Source organism: Phascolarctos cinereus, unplaced genomic scaffold (genome assembly GCF_003287225.1).
Source record: "Phascolarctos cinereus isolate Bilbo 61053 unplaced genomic scaffold, phaCin_HiC Scaffold_9;HRSCAF=440, whole genome shotgun sequence".
Classification (NCBI taxonomy): domain Eukaryota; kingdom Metazoa; phylum Chordata; class Mammalia; order Diprotodontia; family Phascolarctidae; genus Phascolarctos; species Phascolarctos cinereus.
The window spans coordinates 188,158,659-188,183,965 of record NW_027556402.1 but is presented as its reverse complement, the minus strand read 5'-3'; the positions used below and the strand labels follow the sequence as shown (position 1 = coordinate 188,183,965).

At 35.2% G+C, this 25,307-nt stretch overlaps 1 protein-coding gene and 1 long non-coding RNA gene across 2 annotated transcripts in view; one reads left to right on the top strand and one right to left on the bottom strand.

Moving 5' to 3' along the window:
• The window catches only part of STX18 (syntaxin 18), a 132,488-nt gene that overhangs the window by 42,825 nt on the left and 64,356 nt on the right, over positions 1-25,307 (top strand). The window lies entirely within an intron of this gene.
• On the bottom strand, positions 1,196-25,307 carry LOC110212191 (uncharacterized). Its single transcript, XR_002325594.2, has 3 exons — positions 25,237-25,307; positions 25,005-25,116; positions 1,196-1,387 (listed from the first exon to the last, which is right to left on the bottom strand). It is a non-coding gene; the product is annotated as an uncharacterized LOC110212191 (long non-coding RNA).

Here is a 25,307-nt window from a genome sequence, read left to right as displayed (position 1 = left end):
TGTGTTAGGTGATCTCTAAAGTTCTAATTTTCCTTGCTTCCTTGTTTATGACAAAATAGTTGGAAAAGCAGTTAAGTTATTATGCCTGATTAACCCCACTAATGGTGATCAGCTCCTGTGTAAATATACTGTATAACTGTACAGTAGTCTCCTAGTTTGGGGATCTTTCCAGTTGCAGTCCCAGTTCTTCTACCAGCAAGTTTTATGATCCTGGTCAAGCTACTTAATATCTCTGAGCCTGTTTCCTCATCTCTAACATGTGGATAATAAAATCTGCTTGTCTGCATCACAGAATTGTCATGTTCAGGTGGTTTAATACATGTTAAAGTGCTTTTATAAGACTTTTATAAGGTAAGAGGTTATTCTTATGTCCATTTCCTAAAACAATCTGTATCTAGCACTGTAGTAAGTAATGGGAAATACAAGTCCTGCTAAAAAGAAACTACAGTATATTTGAAGAGACAAAAATAATATAACCATTGGGAAGTTCTTTAAAAAGGCAACACTGGTATTTTAGACAGAGATACACCCTGCTCAGACATATTTATATGAAAAATGTTCATTATCAATTATTCTGTCATCATCATCATCATCATCATCATAGTAGAACACCTAAAATCACTATCATAATTTTAATGATTAATGTCATAGGAATTGGTAATGGCTAGGACTACTTTGCTGAAGTTTCCTGAGTTCAGAATAATGTTTTGTTTGCCTGTGACAACAACTGACTTCTATATGATTTTAAAAGTTTATACTATTACACCTACCCATATGTCCACAGGTATAGAAAGGACCTTAGCTGTCACCTGGTTCATTTACTAATTTTGCAGAAAAGAGAACTATATGGGTAAAGTGACTTGTCAAAGGCTATACAGCTAGTTTTTGGCAGAGCTGTGGCTAAAACTTAGGTTTTCTGAGTAATCTTTTCATTATATCACAATGCTACTCTGACTTCCTTTTCTCTCTTGCTTCAAGGTTAATTTAGTTCACTTTTTAATTCAATAAACACTTATTAAGCACCTGCAGTGAGCCATGTATTGCTCTAGACCTGTGAAAATTACAAAGATAAGTAAGACCTAGTTTCTGTGTACTAAGTGGTTATGATTTGGTAAGGATAATAAGACATACACATATAATACATATACACATACACAGACCAATATAGTTCTAATTAGAATATTCTTAAGTGCCTAAGTGCAAAGTACTTTTAGGTTAGATGAAGGGAGAAATACTTTCCAGCTTCAGGGATCAAGGAAGATGTCTTGGAATATAAGCTTGGTTTTAAAGGTTAGGCTAGTCAATAAGTGGAGATCAAGAGGACAGCATCCCAAGGGGAGTGGAATAGTATGAGATTGTGGAGCTGGAAGTCCATCTTGCTGAGGACCTAAAGTAGAAGAAGGGGAGGAAGATGAAATAATTTTAGAAAAGTAGGTTAATAAGTTTTCATCTTTATGTCTAAAATAAACTTAATTGTTATTAACCTGAAAGCAATATGTAGTGTTTTATGCAGTATTTATGCTTGGGGGCATTTAAACTACCTTTCTCAGTCTTCAGCTGTCTTGACCTCTCTATAGACTTTGACAATGCCACTCACCCTCTTCTCCTGGGTGTTCTCTCCTCTAGTTTTTGTGACTCCACTGATCTCTCCTGATTCTTCTCTTCCTTCTCAGTCTCTTTTCCTATATCTTCATCCAGATTAAGTCTGCTAATGGTGGGTATCCCCTAGGGCTATGTCTTGGGCCGTTTTTACTTTTCCCTGCATCCTCTTTGGCTTAGTGATCTCATCAGCTCCCATGTGTTCAGTTATCATCTATGCAGACGATGCCCAGGTCTGTATTACCAGTTCTCATTTCTCTCCTGAGCTCTAATCTCACATCACCAACTATGATTTGGACATCTTGGACTGGTTATCCCATAGACATTTTAAACCTTTCATGTCCAAAACATGGCCCATTATCTTTTCACCTAAACCCTCCTCTCTTCTGAAATTCCTTATTGTTGTTAAGGGTGCTACCATCCTCGTGGTCACCCAGGCTTGCAACCTTGGTGTTATCCTTGACTCCTCACTCACCCTTCATATCCAGTCTGTGGACAAGTCTTGTAGTTTTTACCTTCACAGCACCTCTGAGATGTGTACTCTTCCCTCTACTCAGACAACTGCCATCCTGGTGCAGATCCTCATCACCTGATGCCAGCACTGTTGCATTAACCTTTTAGTTGGTTTCTTTTCCTCAAGTTTTCCCCACTGTAATCCATCTTCCACTTAAGTGCCAAAGTAATCTTGTAAAATACATATCCAATAATTTCCCCTTCCCCTAAATAAAGCTCGGTAGCTCCCTATTACTTCCAGGATCAAAATCACCATTTTCTTTGCAATTTAAAAAAAAAAAGGAGGAATAAGCCATAAGAGGAGAGAAACCCATTTAAAATAATATTAAATTGTGTAAGATCTATATTAATGCAACTACAAAATAAATGCTCTTGAAAAAAAGAAACAAATAATTGGAGATAGTTTTACAGCTGTTATACTCCAGTATAATAAAAATGACAGTATTGCCTAAATCAGTTTGCATATTGACTATTTCACCAATCAAGCTACTAAGGGGCTACTTTTTTAAAATGAAAAAAAAATTAATTTGAAAGAAGAAAAGATCTAAAATCTCAAGGGAAACAATGAGAAAAAGCACAAGTCAGTGGAGCATGGTAATAATTGGACTTCAGAATGTATTATAAAGCAGTAGTTATCAAAACTATTTAATATGAGTTAAAAAACAGAAATGTAGCTCAGACTAAATAAGCAATAAATAAAAATAATAGTAAATAGTTCAGTATTTGATGTACCTAAAAAAAATCCCACCATAAATTACTGAAGGAATGACTCCCTTTCTGACCAAAAATTGCTGAAATAAAAGAAACAAGTTTGTCAGAAATTATGTTTAGACCAGTATTTTGCACTATATAGCACAGTAAGGAAGGAAGGAAATAAGCATTTATTTAGCTTCTGCTGTGTGCCAGGCACTGTGCATGAGAATAAGTTTAGATACCTCTCATAATTTTGGCTAGGGTAGAAAATTCTTAACCAAACAAATGGTTAGGAGATCATAAAAAATAAAATAGATAATTTTGACTACATTAAAATTTTTTTATATGAATAAAGGCAATTGAGATAGGATTAGGAGAAAAATGAGAGAATTAAAATTTTTTTTAATCATATCGCAGATGTCCAAAATATGCTGGGAACTGACACAACTAATATCCAGAGCTTTCCCCCCCAAACATAAATGGCAAAAGGATATGAACAGTTTTCCTGATAACAATGTAGAAATTTTCGATGCCTGGAATGTTCTCCTTCATTTTTACCTCCTGGCTTTCCTGGCTTCCTTCAAGCCTCAGCTAAAAATCTGTGAGAAGCCTGTCGTGATTCCTCTTAATGCTAGTGCCTTTCCTCTATTGGTTACCTCCATTTTATCCTGTATACAGTTTGTTTGTGCCCAGTTCTTTTCATATTGTCTCTCTCATTAAACTCTGAGCTCCTTGAAAGCAGACTCTTTTTCCTTTCTTTGTTTCCCTATTGCTTAGCACAATGCCTGACGCGAAGTAGGTGTTTCACAAATGCTTATTGACATACTGACCACATGGAAACTTGTTCCAAATCACTAATAGTAAGAGAGTAACATAAATTTAAATAACTCTGATTGGCAAAGATGACAGAACATGGAAACAAATAGCCATTTCATAAATTTTTATTGAAGGACATTTGGAAAGCCTTTTAAGGATAGAGATTGTTTTTTATATTTGTATCCAAAACACCTATTACTGGGCTTTTCTCAGGCACTTAGAAAAGTGTGTGTTGAATTGAAATGTGTAACTAAAATGCTATTTTGATTAAAAGGTCTAGTTTTTTTTTATAAAGCTCTACATACTTATAAACCTTCCAATTCCACTTCATAATTTCAGATAAATAATTTATTACTAGTGTAATTTCATACTTTTTATGCTTTCATTGCAAAGAGTATTTTCTTGAGAGTCCCTGTATTAATTTCAGTTGGTCTTTTACTATATGCAATTATGGTTTTCCATTGCACAAAGTATAACTTAGAGCTGTGTTTCAAGTTAAAGACTTTAAATGGATTGTTCTAATGAGACTACTGTTTTAAATTTGGTATAAAATATTTCCCAAGGAAAGCTTGGTAGAATTTGAAATAGATTATATGAATATTTTTGGTAAATTCACGGCAGTCCAGAATTGTGACATGTTTAGGTACCTCCCTCTTATTAAAACAAAAACCCCAAACACATTATAACGATAGAGTTTTAGAGCTAGTTTATACTTCGTTAAATCATGGGTACCATGTAACATTTGGTATGTCCATCATTTAACTGCCCTCTTTCCATATGACTGGCCGAGTTCCTTTTTTGATCGTACATTTCTTGAATTACATTCTTTATGTCACAGCTTCTGCTTAATTCATCATTGGAAGGATGATGTAGCCCACTTGTGCCTTTTAAATATTTGTCTTTTAAAGCCCTTCACTATCTGGCATCAGCCTGTATTTTCAGGCTAATTACATGGTACTCCCTTTCATAAAAACTTTTGTTTTCTAGGCCTGTTTGCTCTTCTTTTCTTGATATTCCATCTTTCATCTCCATACTTTGCACAGGCTGTCTCCTGGGCCTGGAATGTTTTCCTGCCTCTTAGAAACCCACTCTTCCTTCAGAATTCATCTCAAGTGCCACCTCCTACATAGACTTTTCTCTTCCTCCCAATTGCTAGTGCCTCCCCCAAATTATTTGGTATATATTTTGTATTTATTGTTATGTGAACCGTGTATGTTGCTTACCTGATTAGAATGTAAATTCCTTGAGGACAGGGACTATGTCATTTTTCTTTATGTTCCTTACATACACCTATCAGAGAGGTTGGCACAGGGTCGACATTTAATAAGTGATGTTAAACGAATTATAGAACTGAATGTAAACCTTTGGGCCATATGCAGTTTTGTTCTTTAGATGTTTCTTTTGATTCTTTGTGTTGTTATAAGATGTGCAACCATATATGAGGAAGAGAAATTTTTTATTTGAAAGTTGCACTTGGGAACATTAAGAGCACTTGACGGTTTCTCAAATGTAATCCAGCTCTCTCTTCTTAATTCAGTTCTGTGCCCAACTTCTTATATTTCTTCAGAGTCTGTCCAGCATGTATATACCAACATAATAACTCAGTGGATCCACCTTTCAACTTCATGTCACAATCTACAGTAGACATTTTTTTATCTAAATAGTTTTCCCTCTGCTAATAGTTAGACCTCTCTTCTGAGTAATAATTGATCCTATTTAGGAGGCTCGGCGTGTTCTGGGGCTTAATGTAATCAAGACATTGTCCTCTCTAAACAAAACATTGCCCTTATCACCTACATGGAATATTTCTTTGATTTGAACTTTAGACATCCTCCTGACAGCTGCCTACAGATATGCCTACCTCTCCCCTCATCCTCAAGAAACCCTCATTTGATCCCTTCATTGGTGCAGTCATATAGAATCTTTCCTCTCTTATATGGCTAACCTCTTTTTTCAGTTTTCTTTGCTAGATCTTTGTCCAGGTCATGCCTGCCCACTCTGGATGTCCCCCAAGGCTCTATCCTGAGCCGCCTTCTCTTTTCCCTCTATATTATTTCACTTTGTGATCTTATCAGTACTCGCATTGGATATCTCAAACTGGATGTCCTGTAGACATCATAAATTCAATGTATCCAAAACCGAACTCATTATCATTTCCCCAAATGCTGCTCTCTTCCTAACTTCCTGATTACTGTTGAAGGCATCGCTGTTCTCCCAGTCACAGGAGCTTGCAAACTAGGTGTCATCCTCAACTTCTCACTCTTTCATGTGATCTGTATCCAGTCTGTTACCAAGTTCTGTTGACTCTGTCCCTGAAGCCTCTCTCATATATCCATTCCCCCATGCTCCACAGTCATCACTCTGGTGCAGGCTCTCATCATCTTGTACCTGGTCTATTGCAATAGCCTGCTGGTTGGTCTGCTTGCCTCAGGTCTCTTCTAACTCCAGTCAGTTGTCCAGCCAGCTGCCTAAGTGATCTTCCTAGCCAGTCTGACTATGTTATCCCTCTATTCCATATCCTTCAGCCCCTCTCGGGAACCTCCAGAATCAAATGTAAAAGGTTTTTTTTTAAGCTATTCATTATCTTTCCAGTCTTATTATGCCTTACTCCCCTCCATGTGTTCTGCAGTCTAGTGGCTCTGGCCTCCTTGCTGTTCCCCCGACATAACGTTCTGTCTCTTCACTCTGTGCATTTTCATTGGCTGTCCCTTATGACTGGAATTTCCTCCTTTTCTCAAATCCCACCTTGTGCAAGAAGCCTTTCCCTAGGCCCCTTAATGTTAGTACCTCCTGAACTCTGAGATTATTTCCAGTGTAACCTCTGTATGTTTTGTTTGTACGTAATTGTTTGCATATTGTCTCTTCTCATTACATTGTGAGCTCCTTGGAAGCAGGGACTGTTTTTGCCTTTCTTTGTATCCCCAGTGCTCAGCACAGTGCCTGATACATAGTACATGCTTGACAAATATTTCTTGACTTAACAAACACCCTTGGCAATCATTCATTTATCTCTTTCTTTTATGTATTTCTTAATAATAATTGGAGATTTGTTGAGCAAAGTTATATCTGTGGTTGCATTTATCAGGGAATTTTGTATGATACTGACATGCATGAAGTGAAACTTCTTTTTGGAAGAGAGCCCAAAAAATTGTTTTGTTCTATCAAGAAAAATGCTTATTTGTAGTCAACAAACAATAAGCACTAAAAGATCTTGCATTCCCTGTGCTGTTCAGTTAATTCAATGATATAAAACTGTAGTAAAAAATAGACATATGACTTTGGGGTTACTAATGTTTTTTCTTGGTTGCCTTTTTTGGATAATACTGGCCCTGATTTTTTCCATTCTTTTTGGTACCTTTCATTCCTGATATAGTTTGTAAAACAATTTTTTTTTAGATTGTGCATTGCCTTTAGCATAGGTGTATTTGATCTTATTAAACTGTTAATGTTAGTCATAGGCAGTAAGCATTTATTAAGTGACTAGTGTGTGGCAGGCACTGTGCTAAGGGCTAGGGATTCAAAGAAGAGAAAGCAAGCCAGTCCCTGCCGGTGAGAAGCTTCCCTCACACAAAAGGAAACTGCAAGGTGATGGGGCAGAGTTTGCTTTGGGGTGTGTGTGATGTGAATAGAGTGAAAGCCTGACAAAGAAGCTGATGGAAAATGACGAGTTAGTTCTCCCCAGATATCTTAAGTACCATTTCTGTTTCCTTACAGAGCACATCAGAGACAGACATGTTCAGGTTCAAATGTGGAGGAGCCACATTTTAGGTTTTATCCAAAATATGATTTATCACTTTTCACTCTGTTCTCATGATGACATCTAGATGATAAATTGGGTAAGAAAATTGTAACTATAACCCTAAGGAAAAAAACCTGACTAAAACTCTGGCTTTTTAGTATTCATTTTTGTATGAAATATTAGGAAGCCAAACCCTGCTCTGGTTTGGTATTTTATTTAGTTTTTTCTTTTCCAACATAGTCTAATTTGTTATGGCAGTATCCAGGAATCTTCTTACCACCTCGCTGAAAGGCTGGATAAGCTACTGCTTCCCACACATTTTGTACAACTATTTCAAGAATCTCTTCTTTGTGCTTATTAAGCATTTAGGGTTTCTACATTTTTAGTCTATTATTTGACTGTTTTCATAGTTTAATGTGTATTTTTTTAACAGCCAGTTCAGCAAGTTATTTATTTAGTATGAAAAAAGGGTAAAAACCATCAATCTTTGTAGCCATAGTAGTACTGTCAGTTTTATGTTTGAGCATCGTAAAGAATTTAAGGTAGTTGCTAATTCTAAGATAACATAGTTACTGGATGGGTAACTATTACATATACTATCAGGCATAGTTGATGTATAGCTTAGTTTTTGTTGAATTGCTTTATTTCTCTTTTAATGTTTAACAAAGGAAAGGGGTTGGGGAAAGGAAGGGACATACATTTGGAAATGAATGTAATATAAAAAATTTTATCAGTAAGAAGATTAAAAATTATAAATAGTTATATTATTTTTCTGTTATATTTATAGAGTTTACCTTCAAAGAGCTGAAGATTTTATACAGAAGTGAATAAAAGTAGAAGTAAGAGATAAAGAGGAGGAAAAGATATTGGGAAAAATGATTAAGATCAGGTCAAAACTCAAGGAAAAGTGACCTGATCAATTTGGTTGTTGATGATTATGAGGTAGGCTTATTGTTATAGAGACCTAACATCTTGGAGGAGGGGGAACCTCGAGGAATGATGATTGTGATCAAGCCTAACAGGAATACAACTTAAACATAAAAGTTACCTGATCTTTGAAGATCTCTAAGGTCCCTTCCAACTTCTAATACTTTGTGATTCTGTGGTCAAATGGAAGCTCTGTGTAAATCATGCACTGTATGAAAACATGCCATTATAGTATAGTAGTGCTTGATAAATGTGCAGTAAGGATCACAGTACAAAATATAGTTACAGAAATGTGAAATTTAATCCTAATTTTTCTTCATTAAGAGAATATTGAAAAACTAAGCTCTGAGATTTAGTGAATTTTTAAAGGAATGAATAAAACTATGGAATTGGAAGCTTAGTTTTTGTGACGACCTACAAGCCTTGTTATCTTGGGGTCTGTGTTGGGGTATGAATAGCGAACCAGAGGTTTCTGGCATTTTGGGCTCTTCGCTGATTTCACTTCTATTATTACCACTAAAGGAGTCAGAAAGAAGCCATGTATTGTTCTACCTGCTGTTTTATTTTTTAAATTAACTTTGCCCTAACATCTAGCATATGTCAGAATTCACAAAGTTACCCTGGGACCTGGCTATATTTGATTCTTGTACTTGAAAAGCACCCATCCCTTTGGTTTGTAGTCAAAGAACTTTATTTCAAAAGCTGTATAGACTCTATCACAAACCCTACTATATTTTTTAAGCCATTCTGAATTTTTTTTTAACTTGTACATTTGAAATTTTTTCGCAGTCAATTGGCCGCTCCTATCATTGGAATGTTACAAAGTTTACTCCAGAAAACTCCTTGTTTCTCCTATTACGAGTTTTTATTTTCGTTCTACAATATATTGTGTTTCTCAGATTTAGTCCAGTATTGGGGATGCAAATAGTTTAAGGCAACATCACTATTGCGTGAGCTGGAATTGCTGCTTTAGCTAGGCTGGTTTGCCTGCCCTACATAGGCAGTTAGTTGGCAGTAGATGGTGATGGTATGCCTCCTCTTCTCCTCTGCCATTGCCACCATCTTGTTGCAAGTTCCTCATTACATCCTTACTGAACTATTGCAATAACCTGCTGGTTTGTCTTGCTGGTGATAATAAAGAAGGTGAAACCCGTCTCCACAGCGATTTCCCTCCACAGTGGTGGCTAGGGGGCTGGGCTGCAAGCAGGTCTGGTGGTTTGGCAGGGAGAAGAGAAGAAAAAGGGAGCTGCCTTTCCTAAGCCTCTTAAGTTCATGGTCCTGGGGCATCTACCACCAGGGCCTGAAGGGAGGTGGTGAGTAAGGTGGTACTGGAAATTTGACCTGCTTGGTCCATGTTGACTCCTGTCTTTCATACAGGGTACCTTGTTGCTTCAGCAAATCTGACGTTCAAAATAGTGAAACAGATCTTTCTATTGCAAATAGTATTTATCAGACCCTTAATAGAATGATGTCCTCTTTTAGGCTGCATATCTGAGGAAGACTTAAGTGTAGAAGGAAACAGCAAAGAATAAAGGCTTAGGAAAAAGAATTTATGGGAAAATGGTAAATGTAAATGGTAAAGATAATTTAATCTGGAGAAAATAAACCCAAGAGACATTTTACTTGGAAGAAATATTATTTCTTATGGAGCTAACTAAAATACTTCACAGGGGACAGAACTAGAGGGAACTGAAATTTCAAGAAGGAATTTTTTAGTCATTAGGAAGAATTCCCTAAGGAAGAGTTTATAGTAATGTAGATTTAGAGCTAGATGGGACCTCCAGGGTTATATCTAGTTCATCCAGTTCCCTCATTTTACAGATTAAGAAACTGAGGCCTATACAGGTCACAAGGAAAATTGTGGACTCTACGATCCTGAAAGAAGGAAAGCTATTTAATCAACTAGTATTTACTGGTCAGCGGCATCGTGAAGAATACAGAATATGAGATATATTACTTGTCCTCACGGGACTTAAAATCTAGTTAGGGACATAAGACAAACATGCTGTTACACAAAAATATAAAAGGTAAGTAGCATTGCAAATGTGACAGCAATATAAGATGTCAAGGCCATATGTTATTAATCACCAAAGAAGTGGCAGAGATTGTAAAGGCTACTAAGGAGGCAGTGTGGCTTAGAATATAGATAACTGGGCTGGATCCAGAGCTCCCTGGCTGGGTTCCAGTCTTTCCTTTGACATATACTGTATGAGAGACTCTGGGAAAGTCACTTAACCTTTCAGGCAAGAAGGTGTCACCTACACTGATAGAGAGAGGTTCCCACAAGGAAGTTCCCCATACCACTGAAAATTACAAGTCCAGTATTCATCTTGCAATTTGAGAAGAGAGAAATGATTTGGGGCAGTGTTAAAGGACCCATGGGATACTTATTACCCCCTACTGAAGCTATTTTGATAACCTTTTAACTTGCATTCCCACATTCCACTCTGTCTCTTCAATCCTTTCTTCACACTTCTACTAGAGAAATCTTCCTTAGGCTTAGATCTTAACATAGTATCAATAGTTCATTTATATAGCACCATTTATATGGCACTTTTTAATATTTGCAAAGTGCTTTACATACATCATCTCACTTGAGCCCCTGTAACAATCCTGAGAGATATATCTTGAAGGTATTATTATCCAGATTTTACAAATAAGGAAACTGAGGTTTGGAGAGATAAGATGATTTTCTTATGGTTAGCTGGTAAGTGGCTGATGCAGCTCTGTGAGCTGTTACTTTCATGACGTCAAACTCGGAATCCTTCAGTGATTTCTCATTGTCTTGCCAAATTAAGTTAGAATTACTGAATGAGCCTGATATTGAATGGCGCTGTATATCACTCTGCTCCCTTCCATATTCATTGTGTTTGGGCCATATTGAGCTACAAATCCTGGACTTTTTTGCCTCTTTGCCTTTGTTCAGGCTGCTACCTGTTCCTCAAATGCCTTCCCACACAGTCTACCAATTGGAATTCTGTTTGGTAAAATGCGATTCAACTGCCATTTCCTACATGATGGCTTTGCTGATCCCTCAAGTCAGTAAGGATTCTTTCTTCTGGGACATTTGGTTTACACCTCTCTTTCACATCTGTCTTGCATTTTTGGTGTCTTAATTATTTGTGTATGTGTTGTACCTCCTATTAGAATGCATGTTCCATGAGAGGAGAACCTCTTTAATCTTTGTATTCGCCTTAGAACGTGGCTGTGCATATAGTAGGCACTTATCTAATGAAATCGAAGTTTATTTTGTGATTATGGAATCAAAATTAAGGGATTGAATTTTTTTTTTTGGTGAGGCAGTTGGGGTTAAATGACTTGCCCAGGGTCACACAGCTAGTAAGTATCAAGTGTCTGAGGCTGGATTTGAACTCGGGTCCTCCTGACTCCAAGGCTGGAACTCCAACCATTTTGCCACCTACCTGCCCCTAGGAATTTAATTTTCTTAAAGAAAATTTCCATCTTTGGTTAGCTTGCTGCATTAGTATTGTACACTTCTATAACTTTTCTGTTGAAAGAACCAGTATTATTTGACTAAAATTAAATTTCTTCCCATTAGACAGTTTGATAGACAGGAACAGTTTTTTACTATTAACCTAAGAGCCAGTATCCTTGCAATAGATCTCAAATCCACCCCTCCTGTATTTCTGTTGCCACCATCCTAGTATAGATCCTAATGACCATGTATCTAGATTATTGTGGTAGCTTCCTAATAACTCTATCTCTACTCCTTTCCCCCAGAAATGTTTTTTCCACCTAATACTATTTTCTTTTTTTAAAAATTACATGTAAAGATAGTTTTCAGCATTCATTTCTGTAAGATTTTGAATTCAAAGATTTTCTCCCTTCCTCCCTTCCCTCCCCCTTCCCCAAGACAGCGAGCGATCTGATATAAGTTATATATGTACAGTCATATAAACATAAGAGATATTCTTTTTACTACTTCTAGAATATTTTTACATGGGCATAGATCTGTTCGTACCCCATCCCAGCTCAGAAATCTTTAGTAGAATTCCATACCTTTTTGGTATGGACCTAGTAAATCTTTTTGCTAGGCATTCATGGTACTTTACGACTTGGAATTAATGTCCTTTTCCAAACTGATTACACAGGGTGTCCCAAAAGTTTACTGCAGTTTTAAGATTCAATAACTTCAATACTTTTTGGACACCCTATATTTCTATCCCCTACCCACTAGGTTCTCCAGCCAAAGTAGACAGTTCTCTGCCTCCAAAACATGTGCTGCATTCACATGTCTCTGTTTTGTTCAGAATGTTTAGCCTCTTTGCTGTGCCTAGTACAGTGCCTTCTACAAAGGAGGCATATGATAAATTTTAAAAATTGAATTGTTGAATTTTTTTTACAGACTTTAAAACCCTACTCAAGTGCCACCTTCTTGAGGCCTTGCTTCATTTCCCTGTACTGGCCTTCCCCTTTAGATCTTAGTAACATTTGGTTTTGAAACTCGCTACTGTGCTTGCCATGTAATACTGTGTTTTCTGCCTACCTATTGGGGCCTTATTCATCTACTAAATTGTGAGCTCTTTGGGGGACAGAACCATATCCTACTTTCACTTTGTACCTACCCTAGCAAAACTAATTGTTATGATATATAAAGAGCTTTTGTTTGAAATCAAAGTGTTCAAATCCTGGTTCTGTACTTAGTACCCACCTGACCTTAGGCCAGCCTCTTAATCTCCCCTGCTGTCAAGAGGAAAAATATTTTTATCCCCTGTAAAACAGATTGGTTTGACTTGATAATTTCTAAATGGTGTTCCAGCCCTAAGTCTTATGATCTTTTTTCTAGACTCTGTTCAGACCATCTTACTTCTGTTTTGGTACAACATTACCTGAAAAATGTTTGAATTGTGTAGATTACATTAGTTAAATTTCAACTTGCTTCCTAAGTTGACTTCAGGTGACAAGACATCCTTGTCCCTTGCTGATCTGGGAGACACCCTCATCAGTAATACTTTCATAAAGGATTGGTACCTTTTGGCTGGCCAATTTTATTTTTATACTTTGATTTTTATTCACTTTGGACAGGGTCTTTTTTTTTTTTAAACTTCGTATCAGGTTTCTGGGTACAGATGAATCCTGTTTAGGGCTTGGCATCTTCCTACAGTTCCTTGCACATAGTAGTTACCCAATAAATAGCTGTGGAAGTATTTATTGAATGATTGACCAATAAACTGCTGATATTTATAAGATAAATAATATAAGACATCTCCTAGACAAAAGAAAAACTCATAAAACAACAGCTATAGTCAATCGTAACCATAAGACAGTTGCAATATGAAAATTACCTAAGCTTCTAGTTAATATGTCCCTTTTAAAATCCTATGTAACTAATTTACTTTATGAAAACGTGTTATAGAATACAATGGTGCTTAGTTAGTGCTTTTGTGATGGTGTTGAAATAAATCCTGGTAAAGAGCAATGAAGGAAATTTGGTTTAGGAGAGACATAAGTTACATTTAACCTAAGGTTCAAATCTTTTCATGTCCTATTCTAGGACAGCTTTACTTTAGAGCTTTTTAATAACTAATCCAAACTTTTGCTAGTTCTTGGAGCACTTTAATTTTATAACTTTAGTTCATTGATGTGCCCTTCTCTAAAATAACAAGGTTGAATTACCCTATGATATGTAGTAGGTTAAATGGTAGTAGGTTAAGTGGTCAGATGGAGTGGGGTACAAAGCTGTATTTCTAATAGTTTGTCATTTTCTTTTTTGTGTAACACACTATTGGTTTTTTAAAGCATTATAATTTAAATTTATTATATATTATAATTTAAGGCATGCAATTCTATTTGTTATGATCACAGATGTTATTTTTAAAAGCAGTCTGTTTCTGCTGTTCTATGAATGAACTTAACATTTTTAAATGTCTCTCTAATACTTATAATTTTGACTGAATACTGAAAAGATATCTATTGAAACTATATGGATGGAGTATAGAATTACTCATTTTGGGAAGTAGGGAAACCATCATGGTGTATTGCAAGGAACTGTACTGGAAATTAAGAGTTCTTGTTCTAGACTTGACCTTTTCTCTATCTGTGTGACCTAGAGCAAATCATAACTTCTCTGAGTCTATTATCTACTTTAAGGGGAGATAGCTGGATTATTTGACTTTTGGTGTCCTTCTCTTTTTCCTCCTTCCTCACCTTAGAATTCTATGATTCTTATGATTATGGCTAAGGATGTGTGCCTTTAAAAATGAAGATATTGTGCCTGTAATTTAATGTTATTATGAGAATTTAAAATTTTCCTGAAAAAATTAATGCTTGACTCTAAAAGATCAAATTTTAATTACTGAAGAAGATTTTTCAGGAACTTAATTGATGAATGAGAACTAAAGTAATTATAATATATAATCCTTTAAATACAGCAAAGCTTCATATTATTACAATTACATTTTCTCTCAATTTACTATACCGTAAGTACTTTATTAATATTTCCATTGCTGGAAATGGAACTAAATTTAGAGAGCAAACTTAAGTTTGTGATGTTATCTGATAATGCATCCTTCATGTTTTTTTTTTTATCCATGTAGCTTTCTTATAATAGTCTCAGATGTGGAGGGCAGGGTGGTGGAGGGCATATGCTTATACAAAAGTGCCAAATGCTTAGCACAGACGATAAGAATAAGGAAGGGAGCTTTAAAAGTTAGACCTTTATAAAGGTGCTGATTTTGCCCAAAAAGAAGAAAGCCCATAATTGCTCCCCCCCTTTATTCTGGATTTGTAATTTTTATTGGGTGTTGAGTATTTGATTTTACAAGGTGATTTGCACTATCATTAATTTCCTTAATGTGCACTTACCTGAACTTTTCACTATTTTCATTCCATTTCTCAGAGAATTATAAAATAGAAGTGTTTTTTTATATGTAGGCTACACATATAAATGTTTCTTTTAAGATTATTTTATAAGAAAAGAGGAACCTGAAAACATACATTTTAAATCTATTTTGTAAAACCTGGAAATTTATAAAATGTGAGTGGAACTCTCTACCCTCTTAAAAATTGTATCTGTTTCTCCAAAGAGAAATTCAGGTTCATCATCCAATGAGTGTTTGCATATTGTGTTTATATATATATGTTTATTTGAAACACTCATAATAATATGGTAACATGAAGAAATACTGTTTTTTCTTACCATTCTCTGAAGGATTTTTATGACCCTAAAATGTTTCTTTTCAAGGGAAACGCTGGGCCAAATACTTTTTGTAAAAATGAAGTATTTTAGATATGGCTTTCAGCATATGTAAATTGAAAAGTAATGGTCAACAAACATATAATTTAAGTTATTACATGCAACAAGGTCTTAATATGTATAGCATTATGTCAACTTGGAATGCTCTTTACTAATCAAAATAACACTCTGGTTTTCCCATTAGTTATTATCATGGTGTCATAAAGTCATTGTTGGTTAATTAATTCCTTGCTGTTCCTTTTTTCTATTCATTTCTACATACGAGTAAGCACATATGTTTGGTTTTACTTTTGTCTGATCCCTGCTTTTGCCTGAGTGAACTCATGAAAAAAATTAAGTGAACATGATTTTCCAAAGTTTAGTTTACCAAAGTAGTCTAATTTGCACACATAGAAAATTAAATATTTGATTGGAATTAGTAGTTAGATTGGTTCATTTGCCATTAGAGGTGGCATCTTACATTTTAAAAAAAATTCTGCCATTATGAAAGGTTCTTTCTGTTCAAAAGAAGGTCCTCATTTGTAATAGCAGTGCTCTGATTTTAATTAAATAAAGAGCATTTTATGCAATTTTTCCTTAAGCTTAAGATTAATTTCTATGGTTACTAGGGATATAAATCTCTAGATTGCTTTTAAAAAAAGATTTGCTGTTCAGGAGAGAGTTGACAGCTCCCCTTTAAGAGAAGCTATTACTTAATTTTACTTTCCTATGTTTAAGTACATAAAAATATTTGTAATGATACCCCCAAGGCATTATAAAAATGTAAAATAATTGTACTCTAAAATATCTAAAATTACAGGAAATAGACCTCATTTTTAAAAAATGAAATGGAATTCATGGCAGAGAGACTGGAGTGTGACATTCTTCAAAACCAGACTCTCTTGTGGAGAGACTTTTATTTTATGTTATGATGTGCCCCGTTTTTCAAGGGGAAAGAATTTATTTCTTTTGGTACCCTTCCCTTTGTATTATTACCTGCAGAGTAAATATTTGATTCTCTTTCTGAGACAAATGTCTGCATTCAGATTTAAATGCTGTCATTTGGTTTATGAATTATATCAGAGGCCTTCTTTGAAATGTATGCAAGAAAAAGTATTTGAAAATATGCACAGTAAAGTTTTTCTAAGTAGCATTGAATAAGAGTACCAAAAATGGCATCCAAAACATATTGATAGTTTCAGTGATCTCTATTATTGTAAAAAATCTGTCTGACTTTGCAGCAAAAAAGATTGTTAAAGATTTCTGTTGTGAAAGACTTGAAAGGGGAAAGAAAAAAACAACCTTACAACTAAATTTAATTAGTTAATTTAATTAGTAATTTCTCCTTTCCACTCTGCAGTGTCTCATTGATTCTATTTACTCATTTTCATGCAGTATAATTGTAATTGTTGCTATATTCAGTAATGTATTCTCATTTTATTATACAGATTAAATATATTCAAACTAAGGTTTGAAAGCAAGAACATTTAGTATTGCATCTGATGCTCTTGAGACTAAATATACTCATATTTTAAAACATTCCTAATCCATGAATGCTTTGCATTAAATTAGTTTAGATTTTGAAAGCTAAAAACTGCTTTCTTTTTTTCAAAGGATGTAAGCAAATTAGGTTTAATGCAGTTATTGAATGTGCTGTAAAGCTGAGTGTTTGAACAACAGAAGTAAACATTGTTTATTGCAAATGCACATTTGAACCAAGTTGCTTTTATCTTTCATCTGAAACATTTCCCACAATTTTTGTGGCTTTTTATTTTAGTCAGGGAGGTTTTGGACAATTGTGTGAAAACATAAATATGTTTGGGAAAGTTGTGATTAGAGTTTGATGATAAACATGAAACAAATTGGTAAGCTCTATTAAAATCAAATGTAATGTTTATTATCTTTTTCTCTTAACAGCTTCTTCTGATAGAGAAGAAAATGTAGTTTTAGAAGAAAGAGAAGCTTAGCTTTAATTGAAAAGAGAAGTAGAATCTGATAGGTCTGCAGTTTAGGCCTAGAATTGATTTAGATCTTTAATTCTCAAAATGTCCCTTTCATTTCTGTCAAGACAGAGGACATACACATTTCTTTATCATGCCATTTTGAAATATAAAATATGTAATTTAATGCCAGTGAGATTAAAACTGTCCCCAAAATAAGCAGTTAGCTGTGAATTATTCTGTTGTTAATAACTATTTTGATATCTATGTGTATATATATATATATAATATGTATATACACATAGATGAAAAGGTCTTCTATTTTGTTAACATAATTTATATTAAGTATATATCTAATATAGAATCTTAGCAAGTATGTAGGACATTTATTAAATTTGTTTAAAAAAGTAGTGACTCAATATTGAAACAGTACATAGTAAACATTTAAAAACTTCTTCAGACCTAAAGCAACTTTTTTTTTAACATTTAAGGTCAGTAAAGTTCATCTTGTGAGTTTGGGTAGAATTAAGTATTTTCTGTCTAGTTGCTTTTACTTGAATCATTGAGAAATTTAAATCAGTTTTCAAACCATGTTGTGCATAATAGAAGAAAGACATTATACCACAAAATGTAGTTTTTGTTCACTTATTTTTTAAAAGTAGCTGCTATTTATGCTTATATTTCCAGAGAGATATTTCTTAGTATTGTGAGATTTCAATTCATGAATCTGTTGTGCTGCTAAATATTTCCTGAAAAGTAAAAGTATGGTACTAAGTTTTGTGGAGAATTTCAGAGTTAGTAAAACAATATAAAGAAACAAAGTAAAATTCTTTAATGATAACATATTTTATGTTATTGTTTTATTTTTCAGAGCATTAATTTTCTAATCTGAAAAGCTGCTTAATAGAGGAATTTCAATTATGTATTGTAATTAAGGTTTTCAGGCTTTCAAACTCTGAGCTGAGCATGTAAAAATCAAAACAGTACATATAAACAATTTTGTGGCTAAGTAAAGTCAGTAATTACTAATGCAAAACAAGAAAAGATGAAGTATAATTACAGAAATAGAAATTGCTCAGATAAATGTATCTTAAGTATGACTCTTTCGTTTTCTATGTACATGTCTGGGTTTTGGGGAGTGAAGAGAAAGTTGCTTATGGTTAAATACTTTATCAGTAACTTGCTAATTTGTTTTATTTAGAAAATCAAGTAACAAGGTAGTTTGGTTTTGCCTTATAATGCGTGTTTTATAAAACTTTTCCGCAGCTTATAAACCCTCACATTTTATATTTTGATTTTTTTCAAAGAAGGAAACTTAAGAATGTTTTGTAACCTAGTATATATATGGACAAAAGCACATAAAAAGTCTGCATTTTTGTGAGTATATGAAGTGCTTTAAGTTTCATGCCTTATTTACTTTGAAGAAGACCACAATTAGGGAAAGGAATGCACATTTTTTGAAGATATGAAATTATGAAATATGAATCTCAATTTCAGTTGGAATTTGAACATTTGTACCACAAAAGACCCATTTTATCTCTCTTTTCAGAGCTGAGAGATAAAGTTAGAGGCAGATCTGTGAGCATTTTAAGTGCTTTATGACAAAAAGCTCACTTTCACTTTTTTCTTTTTAAAAATAAAATTTCATAGTATATATTGTTTTCTACTCTGGATTTAAATGTTAGAAATTAAACTTTGTGTTTTAGTAGTTATTTAACTTTCTAAATTGTATGCCTCCGTAGGTAATGTGGAGATCTGATATATTGTGTTCTTTATTTATGTGAATTTCTTCTGCTATTGTATTCTATTACTGATGTAAAGCAGAAACTGAACAAGGTAACAGTTTTGATGATGAGATTAGAGGTAGCCAGGCTGACTGTCTCCTGGCTCTTAGCTTTTCCTTCACAGGGCCACCCCTATCCTCTTGTTTAGATATTACTTGCTCTTTTGAGTTTCAGATTACAAGAGCAATTGATCTGCTTGACCTGTCTTAAGGACTCTAACTTTGCAGTAGAAAACAAAACCAAATGTATATCCTCAAGAGACAAATCATCTTAAAACCAGACTGTTGTCATTTTGCTATACTGTACTCAAGAGCACTATACTGTGTATGGCGCCACCTAGTGGACTAAATATACACAGGTAGAAGTTCATCTTGCAGATTTGCAAGTGTTGTTATGTGTATTACATATACAACATGTGAGGTTGTATATTATTAACTTCCTGTTTATAGTCAAAACTAAATTTCAGGAATTTATTTACAAATTATGTAGAGTTTTAAGTAGTCACTTTAATTTGCAGTGTTCTTGTCATTTGTAGGTGTATTTTTTGATGTTTGGTTTGGTCTTAATACTTAATAGTCTTCTTGTTCTGGCTGAATGTGTAAGTCATAAAAAGGGGTTTCTTGCAGTGTTTTTGGTAACAAAAATCTGCTTGCAATTTAATGCTTTCAAATGCTTATATTTAACTTTAATAATAAATGGCTGCTTCTTTACACTTGTCTTGCAACTCTGCAGAAGAAGGCAAAGACATTGAGTGTAGGGACTATTTCATTTTTGTCATTCTCCTCAGTGCTTACTAACACAATGCTTGGAATATAGTGGGACTTTAATCAAGGTTTGTTGAACAGGATTGTTGATGTCAAATCTTTTGTCCTTCACATACTGTGTATAAAACTTTTACTGAATGATTTACTTTGTGAAAGGAGGTGTTATTTTCTGTTACAAACTATCATAAATATGTACAAGTGTTTTGAATCTTTGTGGCATTTCATATCAAATGTGTGTGCACAGCCAGCTTATTTGCAAAGCATATGTAAGAAATTTCATATGAAGATAAATCTTTTAACATGCCCTAAGAATCCACTGAAAAATCATAGCTGTGCCTTAACATCTATTTCAGAATGCATGTTCTCAGTATTATATACGCTTTGTGGACTAGTTGTCGCAAACTATTTTAATTCCTGAGTTGCTCGACCCAAGAGAGGGAACAATAGTTTTTCTGATGAGCTTCCCCTTATGTAATGTGTGTTGTTACCTTCATTTACTTCAAGATTGTCTCTCATAAATTAGGCATTTGGAGGAAGAAATTATATCTGTTTGTCTTGCTCATGGTTGTTGTTGTTCGGTTGCTTTTCAGTTGTGTCTGTCTCTCCAAGACCCCATTTGGGATTTTCTTGGCAAAGATTCTGGAGTGGTGTGCCATTTTCTTCTCCAGCTCATTTTACAGATGAGGAAACTGAGGCAGACAGGGTTGAGTGGCTTGCCCAGGGTCACTCAGCTAGTAAATGCTTGAGGCTGGACTTGAATTCAGGTCTTCTTGACTCCAAGCCTGACACTCTATCCACTACGCCATCTACCTGCCCTGCTCACTCATGCTCATCAGCAAACGTCCTTCCAAGCAAGATCAACTGATTTTTTGTGTTGTTTTATCCTAAGGTTGTTATTTGTGTGTGTGTGTGTGTGTGTGTATTTTAGGGAGTTGTGGAAGGTTGAGTGTTAACTTTTTATTCTGATCTGTTTTTTAGTTTAATTCTTATAACAGTAAAAGCCAGAGTTGAAAATATTTTAACAATTGTTCCCCTCATTTCGCACTATCCTCTGTCTTGGCACAGACATGATCTCCTATATTCCTTCCTACTTTAGGGTACAATTAGCCACATTTTCTCTTTGGTTCATTTTTTTTATTTAAATTTTTTTCAATTAACTCACATTTATTTTTTCTGCCTTTCACCCACTCTTAATTTAAAAGAAAAAGCAAAGGCCTTGTAATAAATATTTATAGTCAAGTAAAACAAATTCTCATGTTGTCCATGTCCAAAAATGTATGTCTTATTTGGTGTCTTTAATTCTGGGTAAATTTAAAGAATGGCCAGCAGCTGTTAGAAATATATCTACTAAAATACTTCCTTATGAATCTTGGCACTTGTAACAAGAAGCTTTAGCCTACCTTATTTTTTGAGCCATGTTCTTAATGTTCGTGTTTCTTTTTTTTGTTTGTTTTAAATTTTTATTTTTATTTTTTTGGTTTTCAGCATTCGCTTTTATAAAATTTTGAGTTCCAAATCTTTTTCTCTGTCCTCCCTCCCCAAGATGGTATGCAATCTGATATAGGCTATACATGTACAATCATATTAAATATATTTCCACATTAGTCCTGTTGTGAAAGAAAAATCAAAACAAAAGGGAAAAACCACAAGAAAAAAAAGAAAAAATAGTGTGCTTCTATCTGCAGTTCTTTCTCTGGATGTGGATAGCATATTCTATCTTGAGTGTTTTAGAATTGTCTTAAATCATCTAAGTCTTTCCAGGTTTTTCTGAAATCCACCTACTCAATCATTTCTTATAGGACAATAGTACTCCATTATATTCATATACCACATGTTCACTTTTCTCTCTAGAAGATGGCAATCAAAGTCACTTACTAGTGTTCCCATGAACCATAATCTAATGCTAGGAGTATCAAAATTAGAAATTTGTGTTATTCTTTTAAGAAATATTTCAGTCAGAAAACATTTCTTGATTACCTACTCTGTGCAAGGCAACAGTGCCAAGAGCTGGGAATACAAAGAAAGGTGAAAAGACAGTCACTGGTCTCAAGGAGCTCCCAGTCTAATGGCAGAGACAATATGCAAACAATTATGTAAAAACAAATTATATAAAGTATAAATTGGAAATAATTTAAAGAGGGGAGGCACTAGAATTATGGGGGATTAGGAAGGGCATCCTGTAGAAGGTAGGGTTTTAGCTGAGACTCAAAGGAAGCCAGGAGAGAGAACATTCCAGTCATGGGGAACAGACAGTAAGAATGCCCAGAATTGGGAGATAGAGTTTCTTGTTCAAGGAACAAGGAGGCTAGTGTCACCAGATTGTAGGGTATGTGGAGGGGTATAAGATATAAGAAGATAGTAAAAGTAATGCCAGATCATGTGTTTTGAATCCCAGGGGATTTTATATTTGATCCTAGAGGTGATAGGAAACTACTGGAGTTTCTTGAGTAGGGGGTCAGGTTAGAGAGGGTGATGTGGTCAGACCTGCACTTTAGGAAGATCTTTTTGGTAGATGAGTGGAGGATGGGATGGAGTAGGGGGAGACTTGTAGCAGAGAAACCAAACAGCAGGCTATTGTAATAGTCCAGATGATGAGGACCTGCACCAAGATGGTAGCAGTGTCATTGGAGAGAAGAGGATGTATGTGAGAGATGCTGCAAAGGCAAAATTGGAAGGTCTTGGCAACAGATCGGATGTGAAGGGTGAGAGAGAGTGAAGAGTTGAGAATGACATCTAGGTTATGAGCTTGGGTGACTGGGGGGATGGTGGTAGCATCAACAGAAAAAGGACAATTGGAAAAGATAAACAGTATTAGAGAAGTTAGGAAGGGGGGAGGATTTTGAGGGAAAGATAGCTAGTTGAGTTTTGTACACATTAAATTTAACTTGTCTATGGGACATCCAGTTTGAGATGTCCAATAGGTAATTGTAGATGTGAGACTAGAGGTCAACAGTGAGACTAGGGTTGGATAAGTAGATTTGAGAATCATCAGCATAGAGATGATAATTGAATCCATGGGAACTGATGAGATCACCAAGTGAAATAGTATCAGGGGAAAACAGAAGAGGGCTCAGGACAGAGAGAGCCCTGTGACAACACCCAGAGTTAGTGGGTCTGATTTAGGTGAAGATTCAGCAAAGGAGGCTGAGAAGGAGCGGTCAGATAGATGAGAGGAGAACCAAAAGAAAGTAGTGTCATGAAAACCTGAAGAGAAGAGAGTATAAAGGAGCAGATAGTGAACGACACTGTTAAAGGCTGCAGAGAGGTCAAAAAAGATGAGGATTAAGAAAAGACCATTAAATTTGGCAATTAAAAGATCATTAATAACTTTGAAGAGGGCAGTTTTCAGTCAAATGATGAGGTCTGAAGCCAAATGCCTAATAAATTTGATGACATACTTAAAAGAAATATGGACTCTTGGATTTTGAAGAGACTTTAAAGATTATTTAAAACTCATGTCCATTGTGTGAATCCCTATTATAACATATACCCCCAAAATAGTTGTCCTTTATTTGATTACTTCCAGTGATTAGAACCTATCTCCAAATGCATCCCTGTTCCATTTTTGCATAATTTTATTGGTTATACATCTTTTTTGTACCCTGAATATGTTTCCTTATAACTGTTGCCTATTTGGTCCTAAGCCTTCCCTTTTGAGCTTCGTACAATACATTTTATCTTACCTATACCAATTCATCAAATGACAACTTCCTCATAACAGCTTTTTAGACATTTAAAGGTAGTTTTTTGTCATCTCCTTCCCCCATGCTTTTTTATAGATTAAATAGACCTTTTTTCCTTCTTCTGTTCTTCCTTATGAGATGGTTTGTAGGGGCAGCTAAGTGGCACAGTGGATAGAGCACTGGCCCTGAAGTAAGGAGGACCTGAGTTCAAATCCAGCCTCAGACCAAACACTTGACACTTACTAGCTGTATGACCCTGGGCAAGTCACTTAACCCCAATTGCAAAAAAAAAAAAAGATGGTTTGTAGCTTCCTAATCATCCTAGTCACCTTTCTAGGATGTACTTCTATTTGTTGTTATCCTGTCCTAATCACCTTTTGAAATCTTACCTTGTAGTGCCAAGGTATTTGGGGAAACTTTGGGTTCTCAGCTATATGCTAGTGTTCCAAAAGATCTGACAGTGCCTATTAAGCCAGAAATGCTTGAGAGTGAGCCTGCCAGCAGATTGTTGTCCAAAGACCAGCCTAACAGTGTGACAAGAGCTTTCTGCATCTATGATAGGTAACCTGTCTTTTGAGTATTTGACTTGGCAAATGGAGAAAATTATACTGAAAAAGCATTCATTAAGAACTACTTTGTGCAAAGCACAGTGCTAAGAGCTGGAAATACATAGAGAAAAGTAAGACAGACCCTGCTCTCAAGGACTAATGTAACACTAGAAGAAGTTTCATCTGTAAGTCAGATGGAAAGGTCCAGTGGTCTTTAAGATGCAGTGGCAAAGCAGATGGTAATGCGTTATCTCTAATGTCATTTCTGCTGATAAAATCCTGTCCATTTCTGATCTCGCATCATTTGACAGTGCCAAGGACTTTAGTGTCTAGAGCTTTCTTTTCCTTGTTTTCAGTAGCTGTGGCTGCTGAGGAAACAGGGCTGCAACAATTGTAGAAACAGTTGCCAGGGTCCATCTCCACAAGTATTGTTTTCTAGAACAATGACTTGGTTGGGGGGGAAGATGGTTGTGTGCTGGCAGTTGGTAGGCAGTGGATGATCATGGTGGCAAGGAAGCTAAGTTTCTCCTCTACTGTGATGTTCTTGATTGTGGCTTTGGAGCCTGGGCGGAGAAGAGGACCGCTAGTCGGGGGGACATTTTGATTCCAAAGACCTTTGGGTTTCGGTTCAATCTCCATCAGAGTCTAAAGGGGAGTAGTGGTTAAGGCAATTAAACTCTTATTTTGTATGTCTTCTCCATCAAGATGCGTCAGCTTTAGACTATATTAGATAGAAAAAAATGTAATTTACAGAGGATTCTGAAGCTCAAAATAAGAAAGACAATAGAAAAAGAATTACTTACCTGTTTGAATGAGTTGTCTCTAGGCCTAGATGAACTGCATACCAGGGTGTTGAAATAACTTGTAGATATGACAATAAAACCGTAATCCACAATCTTCAAGAAATTATAGGGACTAAGAGAAGAGGTGCCAAAAAACTAAAATCAGGCAAATATCCCAATTTCAAAGCCAAGTAATTTCCCTAGGAAATAGTCTGTAAAGGATTGTTGAAACAGATGGATTATGAGCACTTACTTATAAGAGAAAGCACTGGTTCCTCAGAAGCAGGATGGATTCACTAAGAGCAGATTGTGCCAGACTTAAAC